Source organism: Ascaphus truei, chromosome 2 (genome assembly GCF_040206685.1).
Source record: "Ascaphus truei isolate aAscTru1 chromosome 2, aAscTru1.hap1, whole genome shotgun sequence".
Classification (NCBI taxonomy): domain Eukaryota; kingdom Metazoa; phylum Chordata; class Amphibia; order Anura; family Ascaphidae; genus Ascaphus; species Ascaphus truei.
The window spans coordinates 159,676,149-159,700,817 of record NC_134484.1 but is presented as its reverse complement, the minus strand read 5'-3'; the positions used below and the strand labels follow the sequence as shown (position 1 = coordinate 159,700,817).

The following is a 24,669-nucleotide window of genomic DNA, read 5'->3' as shown; positions in this document are numbered from 1 at the left end:
GTCTTTTTCCAAGGGGTTAAATATAATTATCGTGTTCCTGGGGTGCAACCTATTGTGTATGGATAGTACATTGGGTTACATTGCACATAAGATGTAGCCTTTGTTCACCAGGATTCCATTATATAACAAAAAGGTGTACATATATGCTATACACAGGACAATAAAACAAAAGAAATATTATTAAACAAAATATTCCTGTTACTACCCTATCGTCTTCATGTGTACACTACTTATACAAATCTAATAGAACAAACACTGTAATTAAAATAATAAAACCTGTAAAAAAATTATTAAAAAGTTCAAAGTTCATATATTGAGGTCCGGATTTCTGCCTATGAACTTTTCTCCCTCGTTGGTTAGTGCCGGGTTTTATTATGACCCCAAAACACCAACTGAAAATAGCTGTGACTTTAGGCCTTCCCTCCTGAGATGCGGTTTAACTTAAAGCGACTGTGGGTGCACTTGTGTAACATGGATCCAGGAAAAATACTCTGACGGAGTAGAATCTGGAACGGGCCTCTCCACTCTAGATGAAAAGTGCTTTTGCGTAGAATGTGCTTGAGCCAGTCACCTTTATCTTCATCTAATTGGAAAGACTGCACCTGGAAATGAGACACTCAAACAATTGCATTAGTTTCACACAATAAACGCTGATTAAACCGTCTGTTAGACCATAATCATGCAACATTAAATCTACAAGGTACCTGGGGTGACCATTGGTCTACCCATGAGAACAGTTTCTTTTTGATAGACAAAACAGCAATAATATCCCTCCTTTGTTCACATCTTATTACATGTGAACAATATCACACAAAAGATAACAGCATTTAAAACAGAACCTTAATGGCTTAAATATAATTGCTTGATGTATAGCAAAACTAACCTGAAACCTTTGGGTATAACATTTACATTAAAATATCTCAAAACCCTACTGAATATAAATATAATCTGCTATAGTCTTCTGACAGAAACTTTTAAAACACAAAATAACATCTGGTTTGCTGAGAGAACAACCTGTAGCATAAAAAACTTATAGACACAGATTTAAAGGTGGGACACATTTGGAGAGAAAAAAAATAGTTAAAAGTTATAAAATATTAAATATTTGATCAACTTTGCAGAAAAAGAATTCCATATAGAACTCTACATTATTCAGTTTAAAACTGTTTGTCCATCTCTCCGGCCATACAGCAAGCTGAAATAACTTTCTGGGCATCCTGCCAAAACCTCGGAACAGAACAGATAAAATAAAAAAAACTGTTAATTACTGGAGTTTAACATACACTGAAATACAATTTGGGACAGCTTAAAATATGAAGCTCCTCACTCAGCCCGATACAGGATAAACTTTTACTGGTATTCAAAAATTAAAACTAGATTTTTGTTAAACAAAAAATTATAGGCTTAACATATACTTTAAAAAGTTTATAGTTACTGGTTACACGCAAAAGAAACAAAAGTAATCCAAACAAAAATTACCAAGACAAAAGCAATGCAAAACCATTTGATCCTGCCTGCAAACTATATTAATAAAAATATCCTTCTATTTTCCCCATATTATAACTAACTTTTTAAAACTAATTTAAAAATACTGAGCTTCTAGTTAGCTTTGTGTCTAGAATATATTCTACCTGTTATTTCTATATAACATATTCACCTGATTCTATTTGTGGAAATTTAGAGGAAAAAAATTGTAATTCTGGTTAAGGAAATAAATCGCCTGGCCTGTACGATAAACATCCTTATTATTCCAGTGACCGGACTGTTTCCAAAAGATGGTAAAGATCAAAATGAGCTTTCCGAATTCGTCCTTTCTTTATCCTTTTTTTTTCTCCACATATACCCAAACTGTCCTCTGCCCAGTGTTAATTAGTTTACATTATAGTGGGGGTGTACACATTTTAAAATTAAATTTCAACATGAGCAATTCATTATATAAGATAGAAACACTTGCAAGTTCCTGGATAGTAATTTTGTATACATACAATAAACCGACATTCCAATTATTCAATGCACATAAAACTTTTACATGGATAGAATTCACTCAGATTCTTACAAGCACACACACAGGGATTATTCATACAATCAACTTTTTTTTGTATCATATTCATGCCTGAAAATGTAATAAAACATTCTAAGAGAAAAGAAACCAATACCTACTAATATATTCCTCGCTGAAATTCTGCAATACATAAAACTCCCTAAACTTTTCAATCCAGACGGGAGAATATTATTAATTCAACTTAATCTACACTCATACTCGGTTAATGTGGCACAAATAATTTGGGTTTGCATGTCTTAAAATTAGATTGGAAAAATTATATTTTCTGTCTTTATCTCTCCTAAGAGCACTGCTGACTTTCTAACCCTTACTAATAACATTTCAACAAAAAGAAACCCATCTCTGTAACTTGCCCTATAAAACAAAATCTTAACGTTTCAACTTTCTAATTCTTGTCTTTTACATGACCTCTGTCTACAACAATCTTTTACCATTCTCCGTGTCCTTCATTCAACATTCTTATGCCTTTCCTGTGTAACAATCACTGAAAAGAAAGAAAAGGTTGGGGCTAGAGCTACAGTACTTATACATGCAGGCAACTGTGAGAGGGACAGAGCTTACTTTTAAATATTTAGATACAGTCCCTTCATTTTCCTTGTAATTAATATAATTTGGAGTTATCTTATTTCCCCGACACCCTCCTTTTCTTCAACATAACCTTTTGCCTAACTTGAGGGGGACAGATTGGCAAAAGAAAAATATTTTATTTTCCTAACTTTTTTGCTGTGCCTGAGTGTTAATTGAAGGACCTGTATATCCCTGTGCCATACTGTATTTGTCCCCTGGACTGTTCCCTGTCCCATGAACAGTCCCTGACAGAGGTTAATTCTGCCTAGGGTCCATCTCCTCCCCGTCCTCTGCGTAAAGGCATTTCAATAGCGAGTGGTCTAGGGGGCTGTTCAGTCGGGTTCTTCGTGAAATCATAAAAACTTCTTAGTCGAAGAATGCCTCAGTGCCTGTGACCCAGAAAGAGTTAAGGGGCTCAGGGGGTTTAAGAACGGGAACACTGGGGTAAATGGGGACAACATATGGAGGTAATAATTGTCCCAATACCATAGGGGCAGGGGATAAATTTACATTTTAAAAGTGGTCAAAATTTCAGTTGGCAACACTTTCCATCCATAAGAGCAATTTTAACACATACTACAGTACATTTCTTCATATACTTATAATCCCATAAACAATTTATAAAATAATTTTATCTTAACAACATACAATAAGGTTAACAAAAAAAGTGAATATAAAATTCTTATTTCATCTTAACCTAAACAATTCTTATCTTATCTTAACCTAAATTACCATCATATCCGAGACACCATATACAACCCATTTCAATTAAACAACAGGGACTCCAACCCTTTGTTATATAAATCAGGGACTTAAACCCTCGATTCTTCTGCCCTATAAAATTTAGATTCTTTAGATTCGCAGAGGAAAGGTGAGAAACAATAAAAATAATCTTTACTCACCCTTTCCTGTGCGAATCCCACTTCTATCACCATACTGCTGTGGCCGAGTTTATTCGAGCATTTGCCCGTTCTCGGCCGCAGCAGTAACCTGGCGCGCGCCGGAGGGTGCCGGGCGCGCGCCGAATCAGCAGAAGAGCGCCCTCCAATCGGGGCGCTCTCCCTCCCGCTGCCGGGTCCGCCGGGTCCCCCGGAACCCCCTGCCGCCGTCCCCCACATTGCGGGACACCAGGGCTCCCTCGGGGAGCCCTGGACACGCGTGCAGGGGGCGCTGGCACCCGATGACGCGTGACCGTGCATCGGTGATGCGCGGCACGCTGAGGGAGTGCGGCTAGCACGCCGGGGCATCCCCCGGCTTGCGGTGCTAGCCGTGCTCGAATTAAACGTGTCGGTAGTGTATTGTTAGGTCCAATCCACCTGATCAGACCTAGGGCAGGCAACCTTACACACCAAACTCGACTCTACCCGGGGACCTTTCATCACGGCACCGCTATATTCTTTTGGTCTCAGATATGACAGTACAAGCCCGGAGAGGCAAGAACTTAGAAACATACACGTTGCTTGTTTCTCACATCTGTTTAATAATTGGACGGAGCGGTATTATATACAGAAAAGCAAGATGAAAAAAAACATTATTAGTTCTATACATCTGTTGTTACAAACTGAATTCCTACATATAGATTACTCATCTAAAATTACATATCCCATCTGGAAATGCCTTCTCTGGGAATACTAAACATTTTACTGATGGGAACAGGAATAAGGGTCAACAGCTATTAATGGGGTCACATAAGGCTCAGTGATCTTACTTCCCGTGTAGGAGACATACTGAGACAGCTTGTCTAAAACTTAACAAAGCTAAAATATTTAATCATTTTGGTCCCTGAGAAGAATAAAGTTGGCACATATTGCTTTAACCTTTTCAGTCCCTGAAGGGAACAAAGCTGACAGATACAATTTTTAACCTTACAAGGGCAATATCGTTTTAAAAATCTTTACTAAAAAACATATAAAAACAATTGTAATTACACTCACGAATTCCCTCCTAAAATAGCGTGGTGTGAACCTTTAGGCTGTCACCAGCCCCTTTGTCCCAGTTCCTAAGGATATGTGGACCATCAGTGTGGAGCCAACTTGTCCGTCCTGTTGGGTGGTTTACTTCGTGTCCCATGTGTGTTGCTTGGCTGCCCGCTTCCGTGGTCGTCCTCCCAGTGACGTCAGCGGTCATCTTCCAATTATGTCAGCTTGTCGTTACACTGTGATATCCGTCTTTGCTCAGCATCACACCCAATACCTCCAGTATGTGGTACATAGGACAGAGGCTTCTCACCACGGTCCTTTCTCCTCACCGGTATATGGTAATTGTTGTCAGCTCTCCAAACGGGTTCACCTAGCGCATGCGTACTCTGCCCTGTAGAAGTATAGGTATTGTTGTTTTGTTTTATTTCCCCATATACTCATTGGAGAATAACAATTCTATCTACCAGGATCCAAGCGCAAAGGAGGACTTCTTTTTGTACCAAATAATCAAATAAGATTGAAGGCTCTTAGACTGTAGATCTTCAGGGCAGGGTCTCCTTTTTGCTAATATCTACTTTTATGTATGAAGTGCTTATTCTTGATATGTCACATGTTACTGCTGTAAAGGGTTATGTACATGGATGGCACTATATAAATAAACATATACATATATATAAGATACTGTTGTCCTAACTGCATCAGAAGATGCAGTAAGGCAAGGACAGTCTGGGAAAAGCTGTACAACTGTATTCACTTAACTATTTTATGGAAATTAGACCTCATCTAGTGGAAATGGTTTTAATTAGCTGGAAGGTGTCTTATAGCTGCACATTATCTGTGATACGATTTCCAGAAAGCTTCTTACAGACTGCCTGCAGTAAAAAAGTGCTCTGGAATAACTACTTTACATTGACTTAAAGTTGCCTATACACCTTAGTTATTTAAGACAAACCAATGGAAATGTATGCCTAATTTAGATGTCAGTGATGATTAATGTGCTATGTGTTAATGTGTTTTATATACATTTAAATAAATAAATAAATAAATAAATGATCCAAACAAATATTGCAAATGTGTTTTATATACATTTAAATAAATAAATGATCCAAACAAATATTGCACTTTTATTATATATTGTATTGTATAATACGTATTTTATATACAGTATAATATCGAAGTAGAATATTTTTTTAATCATGTTTAGTAGAGGTGGGCAAATCTTCCCAAATCCGTTTTCTGGAATTTCTCTCATTTTCCCCCCCAAAAGCCATTTTGCTGTGTAAAATTCGCAGACTGATTTGATGGTTTTAATCTGCGCCGATTCATCAAAATTCGCCGTTGGATACGATCCATTGACGGATTTGTTGAATCCAATCTGCGGATTGAGCAATCCTTGGGCGGATTCTGAAGAATCCACCAACGGATTGCTCAATTCCGCTGATTTGATTCTGGAAAAACATCCATGGGTTGTGGAATTCTCAGAGTGTACTGGTAAAAATTAAAAATCCACAAATCGCAATTTTTTAGACTGATTTGGTCTAATCTAATTTTGGACATCTGCGGACCAAATGATCCGATCGATCCACTGCGGATCCAAATTCGCCCTCCAAAATTTGCCCACCTCTAATTTTTAGCCTTATAACAATGTAAATGTTCCAGAGCACCAACTAAGGCAGGCAGTGAGGAAGATGCATTCTTGGGTGCGAGGTATGCTTTAGCCACCACATATTGAACCATTTTTAAAAATTGCGACACACACAGTATTTGTAAGCTTAAAATCCAAACCCACTACAATGTGTGTGTGTGTGTTTATGTGTGTGTGTGTGTGTGTTTGTGTGTGTGCACGCGCATACATACATACGTATATATATGTATAATTTGGCGTGCTTCTGGTTTATGACTAATGTATGCAAGAGACAAAAAGGCCCAAATGCAACATCAAACTTGTCAAATCATTTAGTACCTTAATATGTATTTTAGCTATATTCTTTCATCATAAATATGGGTGATTTAGTTCAATACTTTGGCCAAAATATTTTAAGTCTACAACCATGCCACAGTAAACCCATTTCAGTAGGTCTTACACTACAAATATTATACTGTCTTTCGTATTTCTTCCACAGCACAGTAACAGCATGTGTTTCCTCTCCTCTCTTTGAAGAGAAAGAAATACATAAGGCAGTATAATATTTGTAGTGTTGATACACCATGTGATGAAAATCGCACATCCTATCTCACCATTAAGAAAAAGAAGGTGTTAAGAAAAAGAGAGTATTTCAGCAGAGGTTTGCATTACGGTGCTACTTGAATAACAGCTTCAGCCTATTCTGACCAACCACTTTTCGAAGCTACTAGAATAGGCACAAATAGCTTCTGAATGCCTTGTTTAGAAAGTTATTTGAATGATATGAGACCTGCAAATTAAGTTGTTTTCCTATTGTATCAACATACTTTACAATATTGTTTAAAATGCAATGGAGATGTGATATTTGTTCATTGGTTGTACCAAATGGGAAGAGATGGACGAACCTGTCAATATCCGATCTGCACAGGGAACTCCAAATGTAGATTGGGCACTAGAATATTAAGGCACATACATCATAATCCACCACCGGATCCATTCCGCCTGGACTTTGTGAAATCTGAATTGTATATCAAATCCAGTTGCGGATTTTGAAAAATCTGTTTTGCCCAGACCCTGAAATAGGAATTTAGCAGGGGAAGGAGGGAAGGAGAGAGGGACCTATTTTAGTAGAAATCTATTGACTAGCTTAAGGCACCTTGTAAGAAATGGGGTACCCGTGTCTGGCTCAACATCATCAGAACTCACAACAAGGGTTGCACCTGCTGATGAATGATAAGAAAACTTTTTAAAAAAATGTTGGGTTATCTATATACTTAACTGTCTTATGTTCTTTGGTGGCGGCATCATCTGGCGGCATCTCCCATTGCATGGTCCCATCAAAATGGCTCCGCGAAGTCAAATGGCATCGCATTGTCATGACAAAGGGATGTCACGGCATCATGAGGTATCCCATTGAGAAAGAGCGGAAGCTCGAAACGCGTTGGTGGGGGCCTGAGGGCTCGTTTTTCTTGTTAACCATGCTCTGATCTATTAAACCTTTTATTTTGGGACCCACTCTCTAGCAATTGTTCTTTTGTAGTAGTGCTCCATTTCTCCTTCGTGAATCCTGTTGACTTCTGTGGAGTACCGGCAGCACACACCTGCGAAGATTAAACCCTTTGAGGACCATCCTACAAACAAGTGAGTTGTATTACTCATTTTACACCGCAGCATTCCTAATCAATGTGTTGGGCTGGACACTAGCAAGTGTGAGTACTCACCACTCAATAGGTGGTACTCCTCCAGTTTATTGATATCTGGTGGAATTGATGTTCTTATTCTATAGGTGGTCACCCTAATATATGGGATACTTCGAGGATACAATATATGGCATTTATGTCTTCATGAGCCTGGCAGCTTTTTGGGTCTATGTTTGAGCATCACACTGGTTTTTTTTTTGTTAACTTTAACAGAAAAATAATTATCTGTTATCTAAAAATATTTATTAAAGTTTGCTGAGGTCTTATATACGTGATCTTTTAGTACTTATTTAATATAGCCATGCAGAAACGAAACAAAACATACTGTCCCCAGCGCTGCAGCTGAAAAAGCAAATGGTCGTGATGCTGGGGACAGTATCTGCTGCAGTCGCACTGCAGGGTGGTCCATGCTTCCGAATCAGCCCCTCTGCAGCATTAATATATCCATCATAAGTCTTGATACATCTTTATGAATAAACAATTGATTAATACCAATCAGGCTATACAGTATATAAACTTGATTTAGCATTTCAGAATACCATATTATTGAAAAATGTAACACATATTTGCGTAAAACTGTCACCTTAACCAAGAAGCTATCAATCTACCCAAAAATCGAGTGAGTAATAAAGAATAGTGAGCATATTAAAACAAAAACCCAGGGATTGAATTGCAAAAATATTTATGAATTTGTAAATGTTCATTAAACAATAGTCATTTGTAAACACCATCAAATTCATATGCTGTACTGTTTATATAAAACTTTTCTCAGCAATCTGAGACTGATTGTTACAATAAATCCTTTTTTAATTGCCATGTCTACAGATGACTTGATGTGGATTAAAACCTTACCTCATGTGACATTAGACATGACATACTAGTACATGAACTTGCATAGCTTTAGTATGATTGTAATGCATAATGTATGAAGTGAGTTGAAATGAATTAATTAAGTAATAATCCCAGAAGAACAGGGCATTATTGGCCAGTAATGCCCTATCTGAGGGGATTATTACTATTATAGGCTAAATGTAGGCTTATTTAATAAATAATAGACACTTTTTGTATAGTTATATAGATTTTTTAATTAAAATAATATGGTAAATACATGAAACCACCTCTATGTACACTTATACTGCAGCTATCTATATTCACACACTGCCGCCCCCTGTGTACACACACACTTCAGCTCTATACACACACACACACACACACACACACACACACACACACACACACACACACACACACACACACACACACACACACACACACACACTCCAGCTCTATACACACACACACACACACACTTCAGCTCTATACACACACACACACACACACACACACACACACACACACACACACACACACACACACACACACACACACACACACACACACACACACACACACACACTCCAGCTCTATACACACACACACACACACACACACACACACACACACACACACACACACACACACACACACACACACACACACACACACACACACACACACACACACACACACACACACACTCCAGCTCTATACACACACACACACACACACTTCAGCTCTATACACACACACACACACACACACACACACACACACACACACACACACACACACACACACACACACACACACACACACACACACACACACACACACACACACACACACACACACACACACACACACACACACTCCAGCTCTATACACACACACACACACACACACACACACACACACACACACACACACACACACACACACACACACACACACACACACACACACACACACACACACACACACACACACACACACACACTCCAGCTCTATACACACACACACACACACACACACTTCAGCTCTATACACACACACACACACACACACACACACACACACACACACACACACACACTGCTACTGCTACACCCATAAACACTACTGCTGCTACTGCTGACACACACACACATGCATGCACACACACACAAAGACAGATAGAAACTGCAGCCACAAACAAACTGCAGACAGCCACTTACTTTGCAGCCACACACTCTCTCTCCCTCCTCCCAATTCAACTAAGTCTGTCAGCTGTGTTCACGGAGGGAGGGGAGGAGTCACTGCCTTCTGCTTCATCCTGGCCAATCCCCTGTCCTGTCTCAGAGCTGTTCCTTCCTCCTGACCAATAACCTGCCCTGTCTCAGAGCTGTTCTGAAAGCTGATTGGCTGGAAATAAACACATTGGAAATAAACAAATTGCAAGCTGCAAACATTTTACAGCTTTAGCCTATAATTGTCAATAGCTTATAAAAAAATGAAGTCTTTATGACTTGATTTCATTGAACTCTACTACACGTGACATAACTTTAATATAATACATATGTGCATACCCTTTACATTAATGGAATTGTAAAACTCTTATCACTGTTGTTTTTATACACATTTACACTACACATAAACACACATCTAAAAAAAAGATCTTGTGCAATTACTTTTCTCATGCTCCAGCTTTAAAACTGAGGCAAAGAAATTATCCCATTTGTGTCTTTGGAAGGAATGTTTTAAGATGACGCAGTTTGCTTGAATAAGGGCAGATACATGGACAATAATGTTACAGAAATAGTAAAAAAAAAAAAGTAGATTTACAAAATCTTAAACACCCAAGCAAAGTTACAAATATATATAAAAGTATATTGTAGTGCATTTCATGGCTTCTGTTCCTCTGTACAGTTATGCAATATCAAAGAGATTCAACATATTCTTCCTTAACACTTCCGCATTTCTTGTGGCTATAATTTATAGTATGTTCAATGATGCTCCTTCAGTACCTGTAGGGTAAGATATATAAATGCATTATTGTACCTGTCATGTACGACCCCCTGCTAGCACGCGACTTGCATATGGGACAAGGGTTAATACCGACGCTCGCAGCACACCCACTCTTGACCTCCGCAAAGGTCCATCAAATGGACAGTATCCCCTCTCAAGCCATCCCAATATACCACCGCCTAGAATAGCATACAAGTGAGCATGTGACTTTAGATATGCAACCAGAGTTAATACACAAGGCTACTCTAGGAACCCCCCTTTCTCCTCAGCAAGGATCCAGCGAGTTAGAATTAATCCCTACTCAATTGCACGTCATAACCATCCACTTTAACATACTGGTCAACTGCAGTAACCTCAGTAACGTGTGCCCGAGCTTAGTAGATTATTCTCTCCAGTGTGCACCAGTTCAATCAGAGCCCAAAGCATTACTTATTAAATGTTTTAATATATATTTAAATACAGTACAGTGCTCAGATTACAGAAAGGAGATACAAAATAAACATACAGTTGCATTATAAAGCAGAACAGTTTCTTAAAATAAAAGGAGTAAAACAGAAAATCCTATACAGTACATTAACAAAGGACATAGGTTCTTCCCAAAGAGGTCATTGATAAGAGGCAATGCCATATCCTCAGTCTGGTCTCCATAAAACTCTGAAGCTAACTGCCTACAAAATCTTGTAGCCAACTGCCTTTCAAAATCCTGTAGCCAACTGTCAACTGCCTTTCTCAAGGCACCGGCAGGGGCCCACCCCTTCTACACAATACTTTGAAGCTACCCTCCCCCGACCAGGTCTGTAGGCCTTGGTTAAAACAGTTAACACCTTGAGTGAGCCATCCAGGATGCAGAACAGACCAAAGAAACATCCTGGCCGGTTTCAAACCCCGCATTTTTATCTTTTGTTAAAAAAAAAAGTGTATGTCATTAACCCCTCAAGCACCAATGGGGATTAAACGACCTAGTAGTTCCTTATATTATCATGACACCTCCCTGGTGTCTGTCTGCTGGGCCTTCTGAAAGGCCTGACTTCCTCCTACTTCCTCAGCAGTCTGGGTTTGGCCCTGCTCATCCCTACTTCCTAGAACAGTCTGATCTGTGGCCAGGGGCTGTAATAGGAGGTCCCCGGTGCTCCCCCCTTTGGTACGACCCTCGTCACTCATCTCCCCCGGATCCTCGGTGTAGGTCAGTACCTGGACTTGTGTGGTGGGATCTTGCACCTGGGCATCCTGTTGTTGGGTCACAGCGGTCTTATACTGGGAAATCATTTTCCCCAAATCATTTCCTAGTAACACATTGGCAGGTATATCATCAATTATCCCCACCTCCCGCATACCTTTACCTGCACCCCAATCCAGGTAAACTTTGGCTACTGGCAAATCATGGCGGCCCCCACCCGTCACCCCCAAATACAGAATCCGTCCCGGAATGATTTCCTCAGGTTCCACCACCCCTGACGCACCAGGGTAACCGTGGCACCTGAGTCCCTCAGTCCTTGGGTGAGTCTCTGACCCACCGTCACTGGCTGCAAGTGGGCATTTCTGTTCTCCTGTATCCCAGACACCACGTAGGCACCTGGGTGCCCTGTTGAGGAGCGATCCCCTGCAAAGGCAGTGGTAGGTTTCTTGCTGTCTGGGCAGTCAATGCTGATGTGTCCTGGCTTTTGACAGGTAAAACACTTGCGGTATATCGCTGCCCGGTTGGGCGACCCCCTCAAGATGAAGCCCCAGCAGGCTTAACAGGCGGTCGTGGTTGGGTTTCAGTGGATTTATCCCCCTTCCATCCTGGGACCCCCTTGTTAACCTCTGGATTCCAGTGAGCCATATAGGAATCTGCAAGCTTGCAGCCTCTGTGCTGACTTAGGATCTCGGTCCTTAACCCACTTTCTCACTTCAGATGGGCACAGGGTTAAAAATTGCTCATGAACCACAAGATCTAATAACCACTCAAAGCTGTCAACTTCCAGCCCTCCAACCCACTGCTTGCACAAAGATGTCAGATGGCCCACCAGCTCAGAAAAGCCACAGGGACCCTCGTGCTGAAGGGCTCTGAACTTTTGCCGGTGGGTTTCAGGGGTGACGTTTAAACGGTGCAGCAATGCAGCTTTGATGGCCTCGTAATCTTGGTCAAGGTGCTCTGGCAGATCTGCGACGACATTCATGGCTCTTTCATTCAGGGTGGGTGTAAGATATGCTGCCCATCGGGCACGCTGCAACTGATGTTGCCTGCAGGTTTTTTCAAAACCCCACAGGAAAGTGTCCAGATCCCCATCTTTTGCCAGGCTTGGGAAATGCTCCATCCGTGGTTTGGAAGGGCTAAAATCTCTACTGCTGGGTGTGGGCGATTCCCTCTGGAGCTTGGCAAGTTCCAGCTGGTGCCTTAGGTCCGCCGTGTATCTTGCATCCTCACGTTCTGCAGCATATCTCACTGCGTCACGTTATGCAGCTTGCCTTTCTCTTTCTGCTTCGCACTCTGCAGCTTGTCTTTCTGTTTCTGCTTTGCGTTCTTGGAACTGGATGATAAGCTGCAACCGCATTGCGTCATCTACTGGTCCCAGGTACATGAGAGTAGTTTGCAAGTACACATCCAAGTCACTGGCAGGTTGAGAGCTGCTGGAGTCCTCAGAATATGATAGTACTAGGTTCCTTGACCAGTGGGCAATTTCCACGGCTAAGCCACCCTCAGTTCCGCTGCTGTGGTCGTCTTTGCCCAGTGTAGAATCTTGCTCACTATCCTTCCCATCCGCCTTGAGAAAGCCTCTCGCAAAACGCGCGCGTCCGGCTCCTACCTTCCACGTGCACGCGCAGATCAGTCACTGCCTCCGCATGATTTTCTGAACCGCGAGTTGATGCGGTAGTCTGCTCGTGCCTAACTATACAGGGTATCAGTGCCCGGACGGTCACGATTAGCCTCGCTCTTGAGTGATTACAGGGTTTATGCTCTGAGATATATAAGTACTGATTATTGTGCCTGAAGCAACACTGTAGCTGCGCTGCTGTGTTCGGATTCCTTCACAGCAGCAGTGAGGCTCTACCTTCCTGATAGTGCAACAGCCTAGCCTCCTGCTATACGCCTTATCTATATGTCTCCCACATCATTGTCTCCTAAACCGTTATCACACAGACTTGCTCCACGACCTTAAGTCAGGGTACTCACCTCTGACACAGCCACGCAGGTTACTGCAGGTCAACACACTCCTGCAGATCGGCACCCAGAGGGTTACCTTAGGTCATTCTGACACCGTTTTTGGGCATATGATTTTCACAGAGGAGCTTAGCTGTTTGCACATTACCATCACTGATACAAATATTTTATTTGCTTTATATGTTTATCAGTTACTACTGGTCACATTTACCATGTCTTACCAGGGTCTATTCAGCCACTACCCTTGTGACCTGATCCCCAGTACCTACCAGGGCACACCCAGAGTATTCACTCATTACACAGGTCCACACCAGGATTTCTGTGCTGTTCTGGTACCAGCGATTTATTTAAATTGTCTGGTACACACAAACTAAGCCTGATCCGGAGCCAATATGGCTATCATTTATTAGGATCAACCTACCTCCAGTACGTTGTTCTATCATCCATATTTTATATACGTTGCTACTAATAAAGATTATGTTTTAATTCAATCACAATCCTACAGAGTGTGAACTTGAGTGCTATATCGGGTTCTCTCTCTCCCTATCTACCACTATACTTCTCCAGCAAGATTTGTATGAGCTCTTGTTTATTTTTACCCAGGAATTGGAGATCAAGCTCTTCGCAGAGAACCATCAGCGCCTCTTTCGTCTGGCATCGGTATAAAGCAGCCATATTCAATACACTTTACTTAAAATAAAAAGATAGCAAAAGAAAAACGAGGGGGGGACGAATCTGTCTGCTTGTATGTCTTATAAAAATAGCACTGAGTAATAGCTTTGGGGTACTGAGCTGTGATCTCTCGCAAGACTCACACAGGTCAGTCACTTTTTAATGTTTCGTTTATCCCACAGACATAAAAGCAAAAAGCTCTGATATTAACAAAATTACAAATTGTTATCCCACCGCTATGCCACCAATTGTCACGTACGACCCCCTGCTAGCACTCGATTTGCATACGGGACAAGAGTTAGTACCGATGCTCGCAAGCGCACCCACTTCACCTCCGCAAAGGTCCGTAAAATGGATACTGTCAAGCTGTCCCTATATACCACCGCCTAGAATAGCACACAAGTGAGCATGTGACTTTAGATATGCAACCAGGGTTAATACACAAGGCTACTCTAGCAACCCCCCTTTCTCCTCAGCAAGGAACCAGCGAGTTAGTATTAATCCCTACTCAATTGCACGTCATAACCATCCACTTTAACATAGCATCAACTGTAGTAACGTGTGCCCGAGCTTAGTAAATTATTCTCTCCAGTGTGCACCAGTTCAATCAGAGCCCAAAGCATTACTTATTAAATGTTTTAATATATATAAATACAGTGCTTAGATTACAGAAAGGAGATACAAAATAAACATACAATTGCAATATAAAGCAGAACAGTTTCTTAAAATAAAAGGAGTAAAACAGAAAATCCTATACAGTACATTAACAAAGAACATAGGTTCTTCCCAAAGAGGTCATTGATAAGAGGCAATGCCATATCCTCAGTCTGGTCTCCATAAAACTCTGAAGCTAACTGCCTACAAAATCTTGTAGCCAACTGCCTTTCAAAATCCTGTAGCCAACTGTCAACTGCCTTTCTCAAGGCACCGGCAGGGGCCCACCCCTTCTACAGAATACTTTGAAGCTACCCTCCCCCAACCAGGTCTGTAGGCCTTGGTTTAAACAGTTAACACCTTGAGTGGGCCATCCAGGATGCAGAACAGACCAAAGAAACATCCTGGCTGGTTTCAAACCCCACATTTTTATCTTTTGTTAAAAAAAAAGTGTATGTCATTAACCCCTCAAGCACCAACGGGGATTAAATGACCTAGTAGTTCCTTATATTATCATGACAATACCTTAGTAAGTGAAGTGCCCCTCTGCACTTAAAAGTATAAGAAAAGTAAAAAAAAATGAAATTGTTAATGCTCCTGAGTGTCCTTTATATAATGTATGCCAGATACGGTGGTACGAGTTGGCTCATTCTGATGCACAGCTACAGTATATTCCATTCAAGTCAATGCAAATTAATACCATCGTACTGCCACCTGATGAATCTGCCCCATAGTTGGCTCTGCCATATAAGTTGACTAAGCAGCTGATTAGGGCCCCATCTGGTTCAGAGGTCCCAATTACTCCTCCATTCATGCCGCCAGGTAGCAAAATAGCTGTCTGCAATTGTACAAGATATATAAATATTAGCACATTTTAAGAGTTCATAAACATGTTACAAAGGACATATTTCTCATACTGTATAGAATACTGGATACATGCAAGGCAATGTTACCAGGAGGAAAAGAAGCCGAAGATCAAAGTTAGTTCACCTCAAGTTTGTCTCGTGTGTATCTGACTACTGTATGTATTCTGTATAGATGTATGTCTGTAAGTCAGTGAACATCAGTGTGTTTCTGTCACGGGAATGTCATGGGTGCTCACCACAAACTAGACTGGACTGCGAGGCCGAGGTGGGGATACAGGTAAACCACCGCCCTACAGCCGCCTGGGCAGGTCCGGTAAGCAGAGTAGTTGAGGATAACCCGGTTCAGGCAGGAGAATGTAGGATTGTAGAGGTACTTGCCAGAATCGGGGTCGGAGAGGCCAAGAGTAGTCGAAGTCCAATGCCAGGGTCAAGGAGAGGAGAAGGTAGAAGTCCGATGAGCGAGCGGGGGTTCAAGGGTGCCAGAAGTTGGGAGTCCCGATTCAAAGCAAGGGTCTGTAACGACAAGAGCAGTCTGCGAGGTAACTTGTAGCAAGCACGACCAGAGACTGACTATGCTCAGCAATCAGCCTAGGGCTGGTTGCACTAAATACCGAGGGGGACCAATGGGGAACTGTCAACAGTGAGGTCAGATGTAGGTAGAGCGCTGGTAGGCGGAGGCTGGGTGTAGGACAGGTGTGAGAGGCTGCAGGTAATTGGAAATTGCAGGGATGGCCATACACGCGAGCATGCACGCGTGCGACACCCGCCGGGTGTGGGATAGTGGTGCAGCTGTGAGAAGGCAGCTCACAGATGTCGGCACGCGCGGGGGTCTGCCCCGGCGGAGAACACGCCCTGCAGGAGACGGACGGAGGTAGGAGGAGATGCGGGTCCGGGTCCTGCGCGCCTCAACTGCAGAAGTGGTGAGCAGCGGGGAGCCGTGACGGGACGCCGCGGGAGGCAGGAGACGAGGCGCCCTTACAGTTTCTGTATGTACCGGATGTTTGCCTATATATGTGTATGTTAGTGCACATGTCTAGTGTACAGTATGTCTTATTTTGTCTTTCAACAGAATAAAGGTTTAAGGCTATGACCTTCATTGGGGACTATATGGTATATCAAAGAATCTCTTCTGGTAAACTAGTGAAATTAACACTTCATTAAGGATTTTATTAGATATTCTGGTGCTCCTTTTGCCAGTTGAAAGTGGAGATCTGCAAACACTGACATCGGAAGCAGAGGTCGTCCTTTGGAGTTGATCCTGCGGCTACTAGTTCCTGTATTATAGTTCGAGATAAGGATTTTATCCTGACATGCCCATTTTTATCTGTGATTTCGTAAGTAGGATCTGTGCTTACATTATGTGTCAAAATACATACATACTTCACCATATTTGGCTATCTTCTCATTTATAGATCACATTCAATCCAGGATTATACAGATTGGACTTTCATTGCACTGCATTTTTATTAGTGTTTAGTATTTAAACAGTGTGGTTAGTGATTTGCGCCTTTTGTTTTTCCTTTCCCCTTTCCCCTTGATATATATATGTATATATATATTGCTGCGTGCCAGTGATTCTTTATCATATATATATATATATATATATATATATATATATATATAAAAGAGGGTGTGTGCCGAGCACGCGAGTTCTAAGTCAAACTTCTTTGCATTTTGTCACTGAAATTGTGTTTTGATTTGTATAATTTACATTGAATTATCCAGATCTGGATAATAGGGATTTTGCTAATTACTGTACTGTATGTCTTGGGGGGGAAGGTTGTTGGGGGAAGAGGGGGTTGGTAGTAGGGTACGCATTCCTTGCTATTGGGGTAAGCTTTTCTCCCATTGAGGGTATAGGTAACACCACTGGAAATCAATTAGTGTATTGGCTACTATTGGTGTCTCTATTGTTTTTAATGTTTATTGAGGGTAGTAGGGGTGGGTGAAGGTGGTATTTGCCTCGTGATGGGTGTTTATGCCTACCGGGTGGGTAGCAGGATGGGTTAACCCCTTTGATTTGGATAATTTGGATCAGACCAAAAACGTCTTCAGAGTATCTGTCCCCGTCCAGATTATTTTTCATATATATATATATATATATAGTGCATGCACTGAGAAAAAATCACGCTGACACCACGTTCAGTATGATAATGTCTGACTTTATTCCTACACAGCCTGCGTTCATATACAGGGGCTGTATGGGAGGGGGTTTGTATGCAAAAGAGCTGTCTCAGTGGTTCTTTGTTAGGTCTCGTCCTTGTATGGTCTTGTTGTTATGATTTATGGTCTTGTTATTGTAGATTTTCTTGGACACATCAGCATTTGAGGGGAATTCCTCGGTGCCATCTTCCTTACTTGAAGGGAGGGGTAACTGCGGTAGCCATTTTGAGTAAGGAATCATAGCAAAGTATTACAGATGAAGAAATAGGCATTTTATCCAACCCATCACACCTTCACTACCTTAGCGGTAGTAACCACCAACGTAATGAAGTGGTTAAATTTTCCTGCAACCCTCTCGGTAGGCCTAAACACACATCACATGCCAAATTCCACCTTCACCCACCCCCCTCTACCCACAATAAACCAGGCACTGGTATTTAACCCCTTAATTACCTTAGCGGTTAGCCACTAAGCATGCCTAGGGGTCACACTCGACTCCTCTCTCACTTTCTCCTCTCACATTCAATACGTATCTAAAACCTGTCACTTTTTCTTCCGCAATATTACAAAGATACCCCCTTTCCACGATTGCTAAAACTCTGACCCATGCCCTCCTTAACCCAAAGTAAAAGCCACATCACAGCTTGCCTTTTCTTCCATCTACATGGCTCCCAGCCCAGGGGTAACATCCCTTCCCTGAGCAGGACAGAGCTAGTCATCTCAGGGTCTTGAGGCCCCCAGGCTACTCTGAACATATTCCTCATCCACCAAGGGCAAAACAGGGCTCACCTACCCCCTAAGACAGTGATTCCCAAATTTTTTGTTTGGTGGAACCCTTGAAGTATTTCGTAAAATTTCGGGGAACCCCTATCAACTTGTGAAGTGAGAAGGGATGAACTGCTCCAAGGAAAACAGATTTGGGCCACACAGGTAAAATCATCCTATATCTCCCCCATCACCCATCATCATCCTTATATCTCACCCTGCACCCCTCATCATCATCCTCATATACCCAACCCCAGAACACATCATCATCATCATCATCATCATCATCATCATCATCATCATCATCATCATCATCATCATCATCATCATCATCATCATCATCATCATCATCATTATCATCATCATCATCATCATCATCCTCATATACCCACCCCCTGCATCTCACATCACCTCCCCCTCTGTATCTCATATGACTCCCCCCCATATCCCATACCACTCCCCCCATATCTCATATCACTCCCACTCCCCCCCACTGTATCTCACATCTCGCTCCCCACCCCATATTCCTACCTGAGGCAGCAGCGGCGGTGGGCAGGAGGCGGCAGGCATGTGCGGTAGTGGGCACGTGCGGCAGCAGGAGGCGGCGGTGGGCAGGATGCGGTGGTGACCTAAGTACAGAGCACACAGCACGGCATGCACAGGCTCGCTCTAGCAAGCAGCAGGTACCGTAAGTGCCACACTGCAAGAGTGCGCTCCTGCAGTCCTTTGAGCAGGCTCTAGAGGGGCGGGGCAGGAGGGGAAGAGCCGGTGGAGGAGGGGGAGGGCCAGGGGAGCCGGGAGAAGGGAGAGAGCCAGGGGGAGAGCCAGGAAAGCCGTCACGGGCCACGCAGTGAGTGTGGGCTGCTAGATTGAACCCCTGGAACTGCTCCATGGAATCCCAGGTTTCCGCGGAACCCTGGTTGGGAATCACTGCCGCAAAGAGTAGGGCTGGAACAGGACTGACTCTTTGAACAGAATTGAACTAATTTGATGGACCCCACATCTTTATATAGGGGGGACCATGCTGCTCTGCACCATTGATTGGACAGAACCAAAACTGCAATTAGGCCCTCCTTCTGTCATGTGGTCCTAGAAGTTTACAATCTCAGAGCTGAGCCTGTAAGTTGCTACAATCATATTGCACAGGAGAGATACGACTCCAACTGTTTTCAAGCAGGTGCCTGGAAACTGCAACAATATAATTTAGGGGGGGATGAAGCTCACAGGCTAGGCCATGTGAGAGGGGATTAACACTAGCACTGCCTGCCACTACTAGGACTTACAATACTCAGTTAGATTGTAAGCTCCTCGGAGCAGAGACTCCTCTTCCGAAATGTTACATTTATGTCTGAAGCACTTATTCCCACGACCTGTTATTTGTATTATTTGTTATTTATATGATTGTCCCGTGTATTACTACTGTTAAGCGCTATGTACACTAATGGCACTATATAATATATATATATATATATATATTATTTGCACTGTTTAGGTGTGCTACATACCCACATACAGTACCTTTGCTATATAATTAAAGACATACATGCATACAGTACATACATACATACATACGTATATACATACGTACGTCAGAGATATATAGCATGGGCACAAACAGATACAGAGAGATAATGAGGGGCCTGCTCGTGAGAGTTTACAATCTAGAGAAAATGAGGAACAATGTTGAGATAAAAAGGTAAAGTAGCTTCTCACTGTAGGATGGAGTTTACCTCAGGTTGAAGTATGGTCCAGCTCGACAGTTAATCCCATTAAGGTTTAAGGGTGGGGATGATAGGCGGCCTTACGCAGTGTGCAGAGTGGTCCAGCTGCACAACTGGTGGCAGTGGAACCAGCGGGGTGGGGATGTTAGAGGTATGCCAGATAAACTTCCTTGTATAGGTGCGTTTTCATGTAGTTTTTATATGTCTGAAAGCTGGGGGGGAGTCTGATGTTGCGTGATAGGGAATTCCAGAGAGAGGGTGCAGCATGGGAGAAATTTTGTATGTTGGAGTGAGAGGAGGTAATAGGGCAGGAGGAAAAGCGGATGTCATAGATAGAACTTAGGGGTTGTTTAGGGATATATTTGGGAATGGGGGCTGAAATGTTTGGGGGACTTGAGAGCTTTGTAAATCAGGATAGGAGTTTGAACTGATTTCTAGAGGGTAGACAGTGTAACAATATGTGTAGTGGAGCAGTAAAAGTGGAGCGATGAGTGAGGTAGATGAGTCTGGTAACAGCACCTTGGATTGGAGTTGGGATAAGCAGATAAGGGGAATACCAACTAGGAAAAGGTTGTAGTTGCTAATCTGGGACAAAACGAGTGAATGAATTAGGATTTTATCATGAGTGAGAAAAGGGCATCCAACCTGTGGTTCTTACCCCCAAGGGTAGCCCAAAGAGAGGAGGAGCTGCTGGTCTTCTAACAGCAGGCATGGTGCCTGCATGATTACTTCCTCAGGTAATTCACACTAAGTAATCTGACTCCTGTCTCTGTCAGAGCACATGTAGAAAGACTGTAGGGCACTCTAGGTGAGGAAGTTACTGCCGATAACCTGCTGCACTGCACTTAGATACGCCAGCTGAGATGGAAAAAAGAACTGAATAAAAGATAAAATGAGCAAGAGAGAAATTATAAAGTAAGTCCCTGTAACATGAAATTGGAGAAGCAGATCGACGGAATATTACAAGGAATATTAATTAGTGACAGCAAGTGATAGTGATAGATTAACAAAGAGTGACAGAATGTGGGTGAGAGTTGAAAATGTGTATGTTACAGAGTACTGTATGAGAGAAGCAGACCAAATACATGACAAATGTGGGGGTTATGTATCAATGCAAAAGTGGTGCAATTCTTTGGCAGACAAAAAAAGCTATAGGTTTCAATGGGATTTTGTCCTTTGATACCTATGGTGCCAATTTGTTGCCCCTGAATTGCACCACTTTAGCCTTGAAATATACAGCACTGAGTGGGAGAGGATGATTGACAGTGGCAGGAAGGCTACATTTACAAAGTTCCTTTAAATCAGCGATAATATTCAGCAATATGTTAAAATCTACATAGGATATTTTTTCCAATTTAACACAATATTAACAGAGAATTATATATGCACAATAACATACATTAAGCAACTAATTAGCATTTAGAAATTTCCTGAATAACTCAAAAAGTCCACATCAAAATATACATTTTTTTCTACCATTGGATTATGTCAGAATTTTTTACAAAACAACATGGCAGAAAATAAATGAACCCTGGCGGACAATGCATTAAAGAGTAATGTTATTAGGCACTAAATGGATTAACATACACAGAAATACACTATAAATAACCAAACTCAAAACATACATACATACAGGGGCCTATTCTAGTAGCCTCGATAACCATGTTATCGAGGATTTTAAGCTGTTCTCGCAAGGTAGCTATTCAGAAAGCCTCAATAAGTTGGTTAATCGTGCGGTGAAAGCATTTTATCAGTATTTCTGGCCCTGGCCAAACACACCGTGCGGTAGCCGGCGAGAAGCCCCAAAACGCAATTTTGATAAAATCGTGCAATTCTAGTAGCCTTGATTATAAGCTGGTAAGAAGGGTTGCAAGAGAGGGACTTAGAAAAAAAATGCATTTTTCCTGCATCGGATTGATACTGGGGATCTCCAAAGTTTATACACATTAATACCAGCACCGGAGACACCTGGCATCAATAAGATGCATGAAAAAGCATTTACAGGCTAACCACTAAGGCAATGAAGGGGTTAGCCAGTGCAATGTTTATTGAAGGTAGCGTGGGTGAGTGATGGTGGTATTTGGCCCATGGTGGGTGTTTAGGCCTTGAGGGGGGGTGGGTTGCGGAATGAGTTAACCCCTTCATTACCTGACCGGTTATTACCTACCCACCCGGTAGGTATAAACACCCACCGTGGGCCAAATACCACCTTCACCCATCCCCACTACCCGCAACAAACATAAAAATACAATACAAACACAATACTAAACAATACACCCATTACTTGCCAGTGTGGCTACCTATGCCATCAATGGGAGCAAAGATAACCCAATGGCAAGGAATGCGCACCCCCTCTACCCTCAACTACCATTACAGTACAGTAATGGGCAAAATTACAGTTATCAATATCTGGATAATAGTGCATTTGCCCATTCAAAATAAAACAATATACAACAGCATAAAGTAAATAAAACTTCCACTTACCACTGCCAGGATGAAGGGCATCGTCATCATGATCCTCCACATCAATGTCCTCCTTTGGTAGGAGCACAACAAGAAAAAATACAATCTAATGGCCCCTAACCCCTTAATCACCTTAGCGATTAGTAACCGCTATAATAATTGGTATGTTAACAATCCTCCCCCGCTACCCACCCGTGAGGCCTAACCACCCTCCCCGGCACAAGTACCCCCACCTTCTATCCATTAATTGGCACAGTGGCAATATTTTGATTTGATTTCTTAACATCCAGGTCCACAAAAATACCTGTTTGTCCAATTTGGACAGGATACATTATACAGTCTGGCCACCTACGTTGAAATGCTTTAGATATTTGATACAGTCTGATTTGCTGTTTTTACATCTTCAGTTACTTTGTATATTCTATATCTATACCATATTATGGGAATATTGACATTTATATCTATGGTGTGCCTACACAAGACTGATCTGGTCTGCACACGACTACAGTGTTATTTGTTTTCTTATGTCCTGTTTTTTATTGTTCCCCTCCCAATTTTTGTCAGTGAGAATTGTCTTTGTTGTTCAATACAATTTCCCCCATTTATGGACTTTCTATTTGTGGAGCATGTGCATCTCTGTTTTTCTTTTTTGGATATATTCTTTAATGTGGTTTATCTTTTTGAGAAGTTTCCACCATTTTTGCATTTTGTATTGTAAAGACTCACAAATGTACAGTATTTAAACATTTTTTATTTCATGGTCATTTATATTTTTCACTTTCACATTCCATTTTTGTATTTATCCTGTTTTTCTTGTAATATATATAGATATATTTGAATAGACAATGCCTATTAAGGTGACCAACCCAGAAAGTGGTTACACAGACCTCCAACAGATCACGAAATAACTTTGCCAGCACAGATGACCTACAACAATCAATATAAAGTGCAAATAAAATTGTTGAGTAGATAACTCTGATTGTGCTATGTGAGATATGATAAATGTGTGTGATAAAAAAAATATATAAAAAAAATGAATTGTGTGTATAAAAACTACATATGCAAAAAATATATATTTTATAAGGAAAAAAAAATTAATAATAAAAAATAAAAATAAAAATATATAAAAAAAAGTCCTTTGACCCATGAATGGGTAAAACCTTGTAAGGATAATGTTAGGGTCCGGGCTGCTTCTTCCTTGGGCTCACAAACCTCCCAAAAGATACCTATTAGAAAAACAAGAAGAGGAAAAGCGCCCAGTCCTTTTGTAAAATCCAATTACAAGGTTTAATAATATGAAACACAACAAATGCAAACTCACAATTTGTCACTGCAGAAAAAGCATTGTATGGTTGAACCCATGCACCAACATGTAGCCAAATCGCCGTCTGTTTGCTCCGTCAAGTCAGACCTCGATGTTGCTGGTGTTACCTGGTAAACAGTCCTTCCGGCAACCCGAAACTGCAGCTTGTGGTTCCTGGCAAACAAGGTCAATGATTCGTGTGAC

The 24,669-nt window shown here is 41.7% G+C and overlaps 1 protein-coding gene and 1 pseudogene across 9 annotated transcripts in view; one reads left to right on the top strand and one right to left on the bottom strand.

The window, feature by feature from the left end:
* The window catches only part of NETO1 (neuropilin and tolloid like 1), a 287,874-nt gene that overhangs the window by 75,527 nt on the left and 187,678 nt on the right, over positions 1-24,669 (top strand). The window contains exon 5 of one of the 9 annotated variants that reach the window (XR_012799089.1): positions 7,713-7,813. The exons of the other annotated variants lie outside the window; for them this stretch is intronic. The gene's annotated coding sequence lies outside the window, so the exon portion shown is untranslated. The remainder of the gene's footprint in view (positions 1-7,712; positions 7,814-24,669) is intronic. 9 annotated transcript variants of the gene reach the window in all.
* Positions 12,428-23,210, bottom strand: LOC142488837 (uncharacterized; annotated as a pseudogene).